Below are 12,989 nucleotides of genomic sequence, written 5' to 3' on the forward strand. Positions count from 1 at the left end.
CAGTTAGCTAACATCAAAATTCCTTATTATCTTCCTCTTTGTAGTGGTGTGTGCTGAGGGGTCATAGTAGGGTCCAGCCCTCAGTGCCCCTCATGCCTTTTTGCATCTCCACTAGAGGGCTGTTTGCCTGGGTTCAGTGCTTTTAAGTCCATCTTGGCATAAGAAGAGAAGGTGGTAAGGTGATAATTCTCTCCCAAAGTTCAAAAAACCCAGTATAATAGCCATGCCATTTCATACTGTCTTGCAATAAGAGCGTCTCCCATCCTTGTGGCAATTCTAAATGAAACTTGTGGGATTTTCAATTACACCTAATGTTACCTTCCACTTACTCTTCATTTGAGTCTACAACACAGCTATGATCTGGCAGCAATCTTCTCCTCTAGAAAAAACACAGATTGAGAAATTAAATGTGAAAATTCTATGAATCACAGTAGTTGAGCCACCTGAACATGGGTTGTTTTCTTCCCCTATAGTCCTACTGCCTTGCAGTCCCTCTGTTATAAGCCTAGTTTCACAGGCAGAGTTTGCTCCTCAAGCTTTCCTTTCACACATGCACAGACCATGGCTTAAAGATCGCTGGCTCAGCAGAAGGGCACTGTAAAGAGGAGAAAAAAATTACAGTAAGCAACAGCAAGAACAAATGAGGGTTCTGACTTGGGTTCAGATGTTCCCTTTGAGATAGCTGATTTTGCACCACTGAAGATCTGAGCTCATACAGCAGTCTCTCAGAAGAGATGCCCGTAAAGGGATCTACTCCTACACAGCCAGGTCACAATGCTATGAAGAGAAGGAGCCCATGAGGAGATGGTCACAGTGTTAAATCCTGCACACCTTCAGATCAAGCCCAGGCCCTCCAAGGGGAAACTTCAGGTCATAATATTCAGCTGAGGTGAGCATTTGTAGTAACACTTTCCTTTCTCTCCCTGTCTGTGGGAGGCCAGTAAGTCTGCAGTGGACCTCCAGGGTAGATCCCTTCAGAGATGATGGTCAGGAGCATCAGGACAAGTCAGAGCTTTGGTTCTACAGACTGCACTTGGAAGATGAAGAGATAAAAATGCAAATTCAGTGATACTGCCCTTCCTGCAGTGACAGCCCTAGCAATGCTGGCCTATGGATTTATCTTTCATCCAGCTTCATGTTAAGTGAAGGATAATGTCCATGAAATAAAAAAAACAGCTGCTTATGTACAACCACAGCTTCCCCATACTGCCCTAACCCCAACTTTGGACCACAGATCTAGCACACAGTGTGGGGTAGGCTGGTCAGGGAGCAGACTATGAAAGCAGAAGCTATTACCATTTTTTGTGAAGATGTACACGTAGGCGTTGCTGATCCTCCCTGGGATGGTAGGGCTGTTCAGCCTCAATGGTTCAGACACGCTAGAGTCTTTCCTCACTGAGTATATACCTTTAGACAGAGCACAGGAAAGAGTGATGCTGCAGCCCAAAACAGTCCTGGCCCTGGAAAGGCTAATGTGGCTAACAGAAGGATGAGCAGGTCCTAGAAGATAATTGTCGTTCTCAGTCCTGCTATGTAACTCCCAGATGGGATCACCAAGGAAATGCAAAAGAGCCAGAACAATTCCTCACCTTCCCGATGTGAACCTCACTCTGTTAGCTTGTGTTTCCTCTGTTTAGCCCTAAGTATAGTGAACTCATGCTGTATATGCAGACCTGCTATGTAAATATATACACATGTATACTCAGAGGCAAGGTCTTGGTACTTCAGATCTGTGGAAATAATACTGCTGAAAGTGTCATCCATAGTGGTGGCTCTACAGGCAGGGAAAGGCAATGAGGACTTAAGGAGAAGACAGCACACAGGGGGAGGCTTGCAGCCTCTGCTAGAGTTAGAGCTTTCGGCACAGCAAAGTTATTCCAGTTCTCTCTACTGAACAGAGTGGCAATATGCAGGCTACTTCTGTTCCTCTCTACAATAAAGGGTAGTACTCATGCTTCTGGGAAATAATGGAAAAGCATCCTGAACCCAGAACAGAGCCAACATAACAAAATCAACTATTCTGACACATGCATTATTTCTTTATCACGCATTCACACAAGCATTGAGCAGTAAGAGGTCTGCAGATCTTACAAGTATACCCTGGATGAAAAAGCAGCCTTGTTCCTTGGGCACTCATGGAGAAGAGACATAGAATCCTCTGGGATGTCTCCAAATGTGGGGAATTTATACATCCCAGGCTCTCAAGTGTACAAGTTCCCTTCAGGTGAGCAGCACAAATCCTCCGTGGTGAAGAGCCCAAGGCCTTGGACAAATGCTCTTACCCACAAACACATCCAAACCAGGTTACATTCGTTATGCATTTTTGTTCTTTTCTTCACAAGAACAAACAGTGATGATTTCAGAGTTTTCAGTCCTCCCTTCCTGGCTAAATCCCTACTTTTCATCTCTAAACCCTTGACCTCTCTGTTGAGTACAGCTAGGTACCTTTGTAGAACTCTTGTGTTCATAACGTGGTGTAACTGCATTTCCCTGGTAGATGAAGCAATTCACTCATAGAGACAAATGCATGGGCTGTAAGTGCAGGACAGGAATTTGTTGATAAAGCAAGAAAAATAATTCAGTACCAAAATACTGATTCTTTCACAGGCAGATAAGCACTGAATGAGCTGTACTTGCTGATAATTCATAGGGCAAGAAGAAAATAACTATTTCATATTTTGCATTTCTGGAGCAGCTGCGAGCAGCATGCACACACAGTGCTATATGAGGAAGCTCATCTCTGTGGGCACAGAGATATTTGGCTGACTGCTCTGAGGATTCACCTGAAACATTCCTTAACTCAGCTCCACGTACGTGTGATCTTGCAGCTATATAACCCCCTTTATCTCTTTTTCCCACCCCAGATCTTCTGCAGCGGTACATGGAAGGACTCAAGAAATTGCCATTTAGCTCTTTGATGGACTCCATATAACCCTTATCTTGAGTCCCAGCCCCAGACAGGCTGAGAAGACAGAAGCTCCCTTCCCCTTTGGCCACTACTAAGAAAACGTCTCTTTCAAAGAAGTTTCATTTCAGTGACAGTAGAGCTCTGCACCTCGTGTTAGGGAACTAAACCCTGCGGCAGCAACACTAGAGTTGCATTACACTGACACCTAGAGTTAGCAAAGGAACTGTACTGCATTGGCTGGGTAAGGACGTGCAGATGCCTAATGAGACATCTCAGTATATCAGACGTCCCTGATTTGCTGAACAAAAAGTGTATCAGACGTCCTTTATTTGCTGAACAATGTCTTTGTGATTGTTACTGCACAAAATAAATAAGTTCATCCTTGCCTGGGAATTCAGAAGCCAAGTGCCCGCTCCAGCTTCTTCCTGAGATCCCTGCACAGCAGTAGCTGGAGGATACAATCTACTGCCCCAACTTTTTATTCACAGGAGAAGTTTCACTAAATTCAGCAGGGCTTGACACTGACAGACAGGAGCAAAGAAATCAACTGTAGGATTTAATCTACACATTCCACATAGCAGGAACTGCCCCTGGAGTGATGTTATTCAGTTGTACTAGCTTCCTCTGGATTCACAACCCTGTGCCTGTTACACAGTTAAATGGGGGTCAAACTGGTTTTCACAGCCAGTCTAAAATGCCTCACTGGATAGCCTGTTAAAATTTGCAAAGGCACAAGCTAGAGTGGATTAATGGTTCATCTAGAAGAGCCTGGGAGCAGTGTGATCTGTAACATGGTGAAATTAGTGATACTGCTTCACTTACAAGTCATAGAATCATCATAGAATCATAGAAAGGCCTGGGTTGAAAAGGACCTCAACGATCATCGAGTCTCAACCCCCCTGCTGAGTGCAGGGTCGCCAGCCACTAGACCAGGCTGCCCAGAGCCACGTCCAGCCTGGCCTTGAATGCCTCCAGGGATGGGGCATCCACAACCTCCCTGGGCAACCTGTTCCACTGCGTCACCACCCTCTGTGTGAAAAACTTCCTCCAATATCTAACCTACATCTCCCCTGTCTCAGTTTAAAACCATTCCCCCTTGTCCTATCGCTATCCACCCTCGTGAACAATCGTTCCCCCTCCTGTTTATACGCTCCCTTAAACAGGAGCAAGTCCTATATCTATGGCAGGGTTCAGACTGTGCCAGCATCCAAAACAATGCATGAATGTTCTGAGAGACAGAAATAAAGAGTAAATCAGCAAAGATGATGAAACTAGTGCACTGTGGTTTCATATAAGGAGGAGTATTATATCTATCCACCACTACCCACACTTGGCCGGCATTCAGTAACTCAAAACTCAATTCTTCCTGCTATCTTTTAAAATGAGTTCACCCCTAAAGTAAAACAAAATAACTCACTACAGCTTCCCCTGGAGATTGAATGGACCCAATCTGTGCTGGTTCCAAACTGCCAGGGGCAGTGCTCTGTACTTGAGCATAACCCATTAGGGCACTAGGTCAGATTCTAATGAATCATCTTACTTCTTTATCCTTTCCAAAAGATTCCGTGCTATTTTTAATTATTACCTCAATTCTGATATATTGATGTTCTTTTGTGCTAACACAGTGCTGCCATCTCTCACAGAAGCAAGTCCCATAACTAGGAGATGGACTGAAGGTCACATTGGACCAACGACAGAGCTAGGGACAGGCTGACACCCAGTGTTCACTCCCTGTGAATGTTTCCCTCACTCAAACACAGGGGGCTATTTCCCTGCTGACCCCGTCATCTTGTGGTCACCTGTCAGGCAATCCATCTCAACCACGGAGCAAGCAGCAGCATAACTGAAACAGCAGAATGGCTTCCCTGTGTTAAAGTTGTAGCCAAGGTCAGGAATTCTAGACAGAAAAAAAAAACAAAACTAAAATCAGATTCCATTCCACAAACAGTCAAAAGAAATACCACCACATCGCAACTTATCAAAACCCTAATGCTCTTATGTTTTATCCCCTCCATCAGGCCCATGCAGAAATGAAAAGCATAAAAAGCTATAAATAGAAATCTGATAAAACTGCCCTATATTCCCAAACCCAACTGAAGCCATTTCATTCGTCTTTATTTTCCAATGAATCTCAGGGCTTATGGTGACTATTACGGACTCACTCCCACAAATCCAGTAGCAAATCCTTCGCTTTTTTGAGTGCGGTTAAATATTTCTTGGAGGTCATTTGTAATGTTTCTAGGTAGGAAAGGACACGTAGCCCTGAATTAGAGCAGTGACAGAGGGACCGGGGCTGTAAATCCTCCCAGAATCTCCCTGGAAGCAGTCTATGCAATTGAATAAGAACTGCCTCTGCAGTGTGAATACTCACCTACAAAGCCCTGTTGCTGAGAGGCTAACACAGATCTCACAGGCAGTTTTAATTTGGCAAGGTGAGTAAGAGTTTGAAAACAATTAAACTTCTTCCTGTCCAGGACTGGAGGCTATCTACAGAGATATGGGTAACCACTCCAGACTTATCTGGTAAAGTTTGTCATAGGCGGGCCCCAGGATCAGTGATAACTGAGGCTTTGGGGACGAATCCTTGCAAGCTTTGTCTGTTTCACTTGCTCTCTTGCCTCAAACCTCTGCTAGTGAGATGCAGGAAGATATATCTGCATTCAGGGGTTGCCAGTGAAAACAGTCTGAGAATGCTCATCTGTCTGGTGACAGAGACAGATAGCTTACCTGGTTGTCCCAGGATCCTTTAGGATTGGACTGTTTGATTGGCTCAAGTCTTTTTAATATGGTCTGTCATGCATTCTAAAAACAATCAGAGAAAAGCAATATTACAAGGCTTGCAAAGACAGCATGCAGTATTAAGAACACTTTGAAGACTCAAAGAATCTTCTGTCAATATTTCCTTTAGGACTTCGGCACATATATAAAGGAACAAAGTTCACTAGCTGATGGCTTGCTGAGTAGGAGAAATATTAACTGGAAAGAATTGTAAAACAGATTATGCTGATAGAAGAGGAATCCTGAATACAGCATAGAAGTTCCCAGACCATTTCAGAAAATATCTTAAATCTACTCATTTATACAGTAATTTTACCAACAAACAGTGGGTCATCCTAGCATATGTAGCAAAGTGAGATCACAACACTGAAAAAAAATCCTTGCTGAAATTTAACCTACTCAATCAGGCCATGCAGAGAATAAAACCAGCCTGAAATACTTATTTTATTTTATTTTTACTTTTGAGGCTATCTGTCCTCTTTTCTTCAAACCTGAAGATGACTGGGACTAAGTTCTCCTTCGCAATGGAAAAGTCACATGCCCTGTAAATACATGCACTGATAACTCCACCCCAAGTCAGAGACAACCATGATGATGCCATTGCTACAGAAAGATATTTGCTCTGCGTTTATAACACTTAGAGGTCTTTGGTTCCATAGCACAGGCCACAAAGCACCTGCAACTAACAATATATTGTGCTGCAAGTACTAAGTGTAAGGTCCTGTTATTTACTAAGAAGCTAGCCAGCCATTTAAATAGATAATTCGTTCTGTTCATTTTGAACAATCACAAAGACTCAATTTTATGACCACAAAAGGATTGAAGGAAAAAATATTAGAACAAAATATGGCCATTCCTTATCTACGTGAATACATGTGCACACTTTTGCCAAAACAACAGGCATTCACTTCATTATTGTGAGACCAAATTCTTCTCTCAGTTATAAGAGCATCAGAGGATTAAGAGCACTATTAGATCTCCCTTTTATTTCCATGAAAAAGCATGGTTGTTCTCTTAGGCCTTTTTACCTATGAAGACATTAAAGTATGCAGATAAATGCAATATGACAAATATACCCCCAAAATACATATAAAGTGTACTTTCATGGGATGACAAATTGCGGTAGAGGTTAGATTGTAACCATAACCTACATTATCTACATAGAAGAGTAAAGATGAGAATTCCAGTTCTCCTGCTCAGATGTAGTAGTACTTTGGAAACCCAGTACTGCTGCCGGAACAATTAAGAGGAATTAATTATGATTTGTTACCCTAGATATGCACCGAGCAGCAGTGTCAATCTGCCTGAGGCAATGCTGCAGACTGAGTGTAATTGCCTTAAAAGATGTCTCATTTGACAAAGTCCAAACTCATTACTACCTGGATCATTTTGGTGTGAAGTCCTTGACCCATCTCAGTCCCACCACATGGGAGTAACACAGAGCCATCTGTATAAACATGAACCAGAGCTCCAGCCTTTAAAAGGGAATATTAATCCTAATTTCATCATAAACTAGTGAAGTGTCTAGCGGACTTCATTTACAAATTACAGAGAGAATGAATGATCTTTGGTGCATGTAAAGCCACTAGTGTACAAGCGAGGTGAATTTGGTTCAGCGCCTCCAGCTCAACAGAATTTGACTTGGCAAACCTCAGCCAATATTTTCAGCTGAGAATGTAGGTGAAGTAGCCCAAACATGCCTCTGAACAGAGATGCACTGTTCACCTGAACTTGCCAATGCCATTGACACTTCATCAAGTCACGTTAAAACATAAGAATGAAGATGACCATCTTTTGATGTCACAGTATTTCCACTATTGAGAAAGAGGGAATATAAAAGGAAATAAATGCAATACAAACAATGAAAACTTAACTTCATTGTGTTTGGGGTTTTTTTTGGACAGTATGAAATGGTAACTGTTGCATGACTCATTTTGGTTCCGATTTTTTTTTCTTTTTCTTGACTAATTTACTAATTCTCTGAAAAGCTCTGATTCAGCACAAAGAGAGGAAAGTCTGAGAGGCAGCATAAATCTAGCTCCTCTACAGAAAAGATAGTGTAAGTGACATTTACAAACCTTGTTCAGAAACGGGGAAGTGGAGCTGGTGCCAAATTTGGTAGGAATAATACACATCCCTCTTTTTCCAGCAATTCTGTGTGCAAGGAAAAAAAACATTTGTATACTCATGAAGCTTTCATTGCAACTCAGTGCCATGCTTCCCTCTGACAGATTGGGTATCAAAGCAGAAGAAACATACGTGAATGCAGTATAGACTGAATGCAATATAGACTAAGTTAATCACTAATTTAAGAAAGAATGGGTTTGTTTAGGAGTCTCTGCAAGAAGAAATCTGAATTGAAGATGTCCCCCTAGGCATTAGAGAAGTAGGTGCCTGGCTATTACCTACTCAATTGTGAATATGAGCCAACTTAGAAAGATATTAAAAAGATGAAAAGCCTATAAAAATTGCCCTGATAGCCATACAAAAATTCAAGCAAAGTCTATACTCTACAGACCCCATTCCTCTGCTACCTTTCCCTTACAAAATAATACTATGCTAGGCCTGATTCCTGCCTTACCTAAGACACCAGGTCACTGAGAGATGTTTCTTCACACAGTGGGCCTGAAGGAATTTTTTTTTTTAATAATTTTTTAGAAGTTGTTTTGCTAATATATGGACTAACTTCACATCAATCAAGCTGATGATAGAACTCCAGAAATGCAATTAGTTTCTTCCTGAGATGATGGCTAGAGCTTGCCAAACACTCATCCCAGCATTGTCATGGAGTAAATCCCTCCAATATTTGGTTAAAATGAGTCAGGTCTTCATTATAAAGACTGAGCTTCTGTAGCTTCCCAAAGAGACATATGAAGGACATGCAAAATTTAACACTTCAGACTAGGTCCTCTTGAAGGATGACACCAAAAGCACATCAGTTCCTCATCTTTACTTCTCTGCTCAGTCTGCAGAGCAATAGAATTAACAGATATAAATCCATTTACAGGATAACGAGACATAAGACATTAAGGCCAGGAATTTTCAAGAGACTTTTAGCAGTAAGATTAAGTTACCTAGTGCCTTTGGGCTTTTTCTTAATATCTAGTTGTAAAACAGGTGTTACACAATTGAGGCTACTGAGAGCATTTAAGGAAGCAGAAGATAATCCATGGTACAATGGGACAGTCATAGAGCAAGTTTGAGATTCAGCTAAGGGTTTAGCAAAAATGAAACAAAAGTTCTTATACTCCCTAATTTTCCGGAATTTCATCCAGTTCACAGAAATTGTTCACAGGCAGGACTGATCTGAAATGTGTCAGTAGGTCTGCATCTCCTCAGGAGGTAGGCTACACTTCCGAGCAATGTCACTCATCCTGTTCTCAATCATCATTACCTACAGACCTCCAAAGCAACGGAAAGCTGTGTTGGATGGAAAGTTGGTCTTTCAGACAAAGCCCATGCTGCTGACATTGGGGATGCAGTAGGAATTATCCAGGTGTGACAGGGCTCTATCCATGGAGGTGTACACTGTACATGAATTACATGTCTGACTGGCCTGGAAAGGTCTGAAGCTAACTGACAACAACAGTCACTTTCTCTTCCATACAATAAACCTTCTAGTAAAAATCCTCTTTAATTCTTTATTTATACGTATCACTCACTTGATTACCTACATGGGAGAGGCATTAATGGATATGGAAAGTAGTCTTTAGCTAGAGATCTTCCTTCATACTGTCTTTATTATTATACTGGAGTCCCCACTCACTTAGCAGGTGTTCTGCCTTGGTTTTGCCCACCTGTGTCAGCGTGTTGAACAGCATTCATTCCAGGGATCCATGCTGGTGCTACTATCACTGGATATGACACGTCCTTTAACCTCATCTCAACACCTTAACGAAAAAGGTAAGACTCCTTCAGTTACACGTAGGTGACAGAGGGCCTAAGTTAACCATTTCCCAGTGAAGTGTCAGCAGGCCTATAGATAAGTCAGTTCACCGACCATCTAACATATGGATCATGTACAATCAAAGATAACAGACTAAAATCTGTTTCCCACTATGTCAACGGTTTACGGGCGTTAGGCCCGATTCCGTGACAAAGGGGACGGGGGACCCAAGGGCCCCACGTCCCGGGAAAAGGGGAAAGGGGAAAAGGGTAGGGAGATGGCCCTGAGAGCAAAGAACAGCGGCAACAATCTGAGGAGAAACAAACTAATTTACTAAATAAAATATCGGAATGCAAAACAACACACTATAATACAATATAATTACAATTTAAGCTGATAAATCCAACACAGAGAGAGAGAATGTCCCAAAGTCAAGGTAGGCCTTACTCTACTACCGACGATAAGACGGCTGGAGAGCGAGGTGCTGCCAAGACGAGAGACGGCGGAAAAAGGGACGAGGTCTCGTGATCTGCAAGTTTTTATACTGCGGGCTTTTATCTTTTCCCTCCGGCTGGAAAATGGTAACAGAGGAGCAAAGTACCGTGGGGACTGTAGTAGTCCTTCTCTTCTGAGAACTAGGTATATCCACTACATGATGTTATGATGTGGAATACCAATAACCGAAAATCATAAAACCATGACACACTAATACCAGCATTTTCACAGGGAAATTCTAGAGACTTTTTTCTAGACTATTTAGTACTTGTGTGACCTGGCTATTGGTATACATACTCCTTCAGGAAAGAAGAATTAATAAACAAGACAAAGCTGAGGGACTGTCTCCTGGGTTAATCATTCAGAATAATAGAATTACTCAAGATATCTTAACTCTCCCTCACTCCTCATGAGTGAGGAAGGATACATTCAGGAGGAAAACATGCCAGTTTTCAATGCATAAGAGTTTACTTTACTTACCTTCTTCTCTCAGCCATCTGAAACTGTATTCTGAAAATGGCAACTTATGTTTTGGCAGAAACATACATTATACAGTTTTTTTTAAGCAACACCTGGCACATCAAGAACCTAGATCTGTCCCTATTTTGTTTCACACTCCGTCAGATAACAAAGGATACAGGACTTTCTTTTCGAAGGGATCATACTTGGATATCATGACAGTACAAGCAACACATCCACCTTCTCCACAGCCCAGTTTGGTTCCACGTAGGCCCACTGAGAATACAGGAATCACAGAAAACATGAAGAATGTTGGCAGAAGCCTGCTCAAACAGTTATCAAAGTCTTCACAACAATTTCTTTCTGGAAACCAAGCACTCATTTTTCCTGCTCAAGACATTAATATAGGCAAAGTCTTAAATGTTTACATGTGATCTTTGAGATCAACATCCCAGAACATTTTAAGGACTCCTGATTATCTCCTTTGACAATAACTGCACTCATTATTAGCAAGCTTAGGCAAAGATCTAGCAGTGAGAAGCACACACAGGCAGAAGATACAGGCCATTTTATTTTTCCTCTTGAACTTGATCTGTGCAAGATACAGTCAGACAAAATGGGGCTGCTGATAGTTCCCCTGGAAACGTCAAAGAGGAGCATGATTTATATTTTATATATCCTTATCTCCAATTCCAGACAACTAGAATGTGGCAGCAAAGGTGAAATAAGTACGCACAGTTCTTTTTAAGGAGTACACAAACAAATGTGCATACTCTGTATTATGTCCACTCCCAGCTGGTGGAGACAAAGTCTCATTAAACATGGCATGACACTGCTCACTGAAGTAGATAAACCAGAGCCAGTCTAGTCATCGTGGCAATAGCTACCCAGCTCCTAAAGCAAAGCTGACTGACATGTGACCAGCTTCACACAGGACTCAAATATGACTGGTTGCATCTGTTCACATAAACACACTCGTAATACACGACAGAAACCCTTGCCTCTGAGTGTACATCCATGGATTATCCTAACTTCGCCTACAATAAACACAACACAGGATAATCAAATTATTGGCTACTACCTACCCATTAACATCCAAATTGCTGGATGGCACCGCCAGCAGCTCAAGTGTTTTGGGGAGGAAATTCTTTACACATATTGGCCTTCTCTTTGCCATTGGCTCAAAGTAAGCACATAGATTCCTCTGCAGTAGTTTGGCAATTAGGCACATAATCCCCCCCTCCCTCCCCCTCTCCCCCAAAAAACAACGACCTATGACTACTAAATCCCCATGGGCAATGGGCCTTTCACAGGCACAACACAAGCCAAGAGCTTTGCCCAGCAGCTATCCTCACCACCAACCAAGTTTCTTCCCCATGGCTGTGGCAATGGCCATTGCAAACCCTTTCTGGTTTACATTTGTATTTCCGGTTCTACTTCCACTTCTACTTCTGAGTTCACTTCTGGTTTTGGGTCCATTCTGGTTCCTGTTTCATGTTTACTTCTGGTTCCAATCCCACTTCCAGTTTAGGTTCCTCTTCAGATTCTGCATTTACTTCTGGTTCCACTTCCACTTTCGGTTCCATGTTAACCTCTGGGTACATTTTTACTTCCAGTTTCACTCCAACTTCTGCTTTCCTTTACACTTCAACTTTTGCTTCCACTTCCACTTCTGGTTCCATTTCTGGTTATATTTGCAATTCTGGATTCGGTTTCACTTTCAGTTCTAGTTCCGCATTTACTTCCAGGTTTCCACTTCCACTTGTTCTTCTTTCTTCTTCTCCCCACGCAGTGTCTTTCTGCCATCCCAACAGCCGCCTACTGCCTCTACCGCCCTCTTAGCAATCTCCTTTGGCCTTGGTAGAAGCTTTCTTTGTCCCTGCCTCACTTCTGATCTCAAGTCTGTTCCACTTCAGGTTCCACTTCCACTTCCGGTACAGTATTTACTTCCGGTTACAATTCCGGCCATGCTGACCTGAGCCGAGCCATTCTGAACCATGCTGAGCCATGATAAGTCAAACCAGGCCAAGCCACCATATCGTACTGAATGGTGCTAGGCTGACCTGATCTGCTCTGAGCTCAACTGATCTGGTCCGACACAATCTAGGCCAACCTGAATTGATCAATTCAAAACTATGCTGAGCAATGTCAGGCCTACACAAACTAATCTCAGTTGAGCCATGCCAAGCCATGCCAGGCTGACCCAAACTGTGCCACGCTGAGCGGAGCCAAGCTGAACTCAGCTGGGCTGACTCAACCTGTGCCAATCCAGACCAACCCGGGCCAATGTGGGCTAAGCCATTCCAAACCATGCTGAGCCGTGATAAGATGTGCCAGGTCAAAACATCCTGAACTAACCTGAGCCGTGCCAGGTCAACCTGAGATGTGCTGTGCTGAGCCATTCCGAGCTGAACCATGCTAGGTCATGCCGAGCAGAGCTGCACTAAACAAAACTGAACCGTG

At 42.6% G+C, this 12,989-nt stretch overlaps 1 long non-coding RNA gene across 1 annotated transcript; it reads right to left on the reverse strand.

Moving 5' to 3' along the window:
• On the reverse strand, positions 3,998–9,838 carry LOC110395554. Its single transcript, XR_002436451.1, has 4 exons — positions 9,484–9,838; positions 7,765–7,840; positions 5,636–5,710; positions 3,998–4,805 (listed from the first exon to the last, which is right to left on the reverse strand). It is a non-coding gene; the product is annotated as an uncharacterized LOC110395554 (long non-coding RNA).

This window comes from Numida meleagris, chromosome 3 (assembly GCF_002078875.1).
Source record: "Numida meleagris isolate 19003 breed g44 Domestic line chromosome 3, NumMel1.0, whole genome shotgun sequence".
NCBI lineage: Eukaryota > Metazoa > Chordata > Aves > Galliformes > Numididae > Numida > Numida meleagris.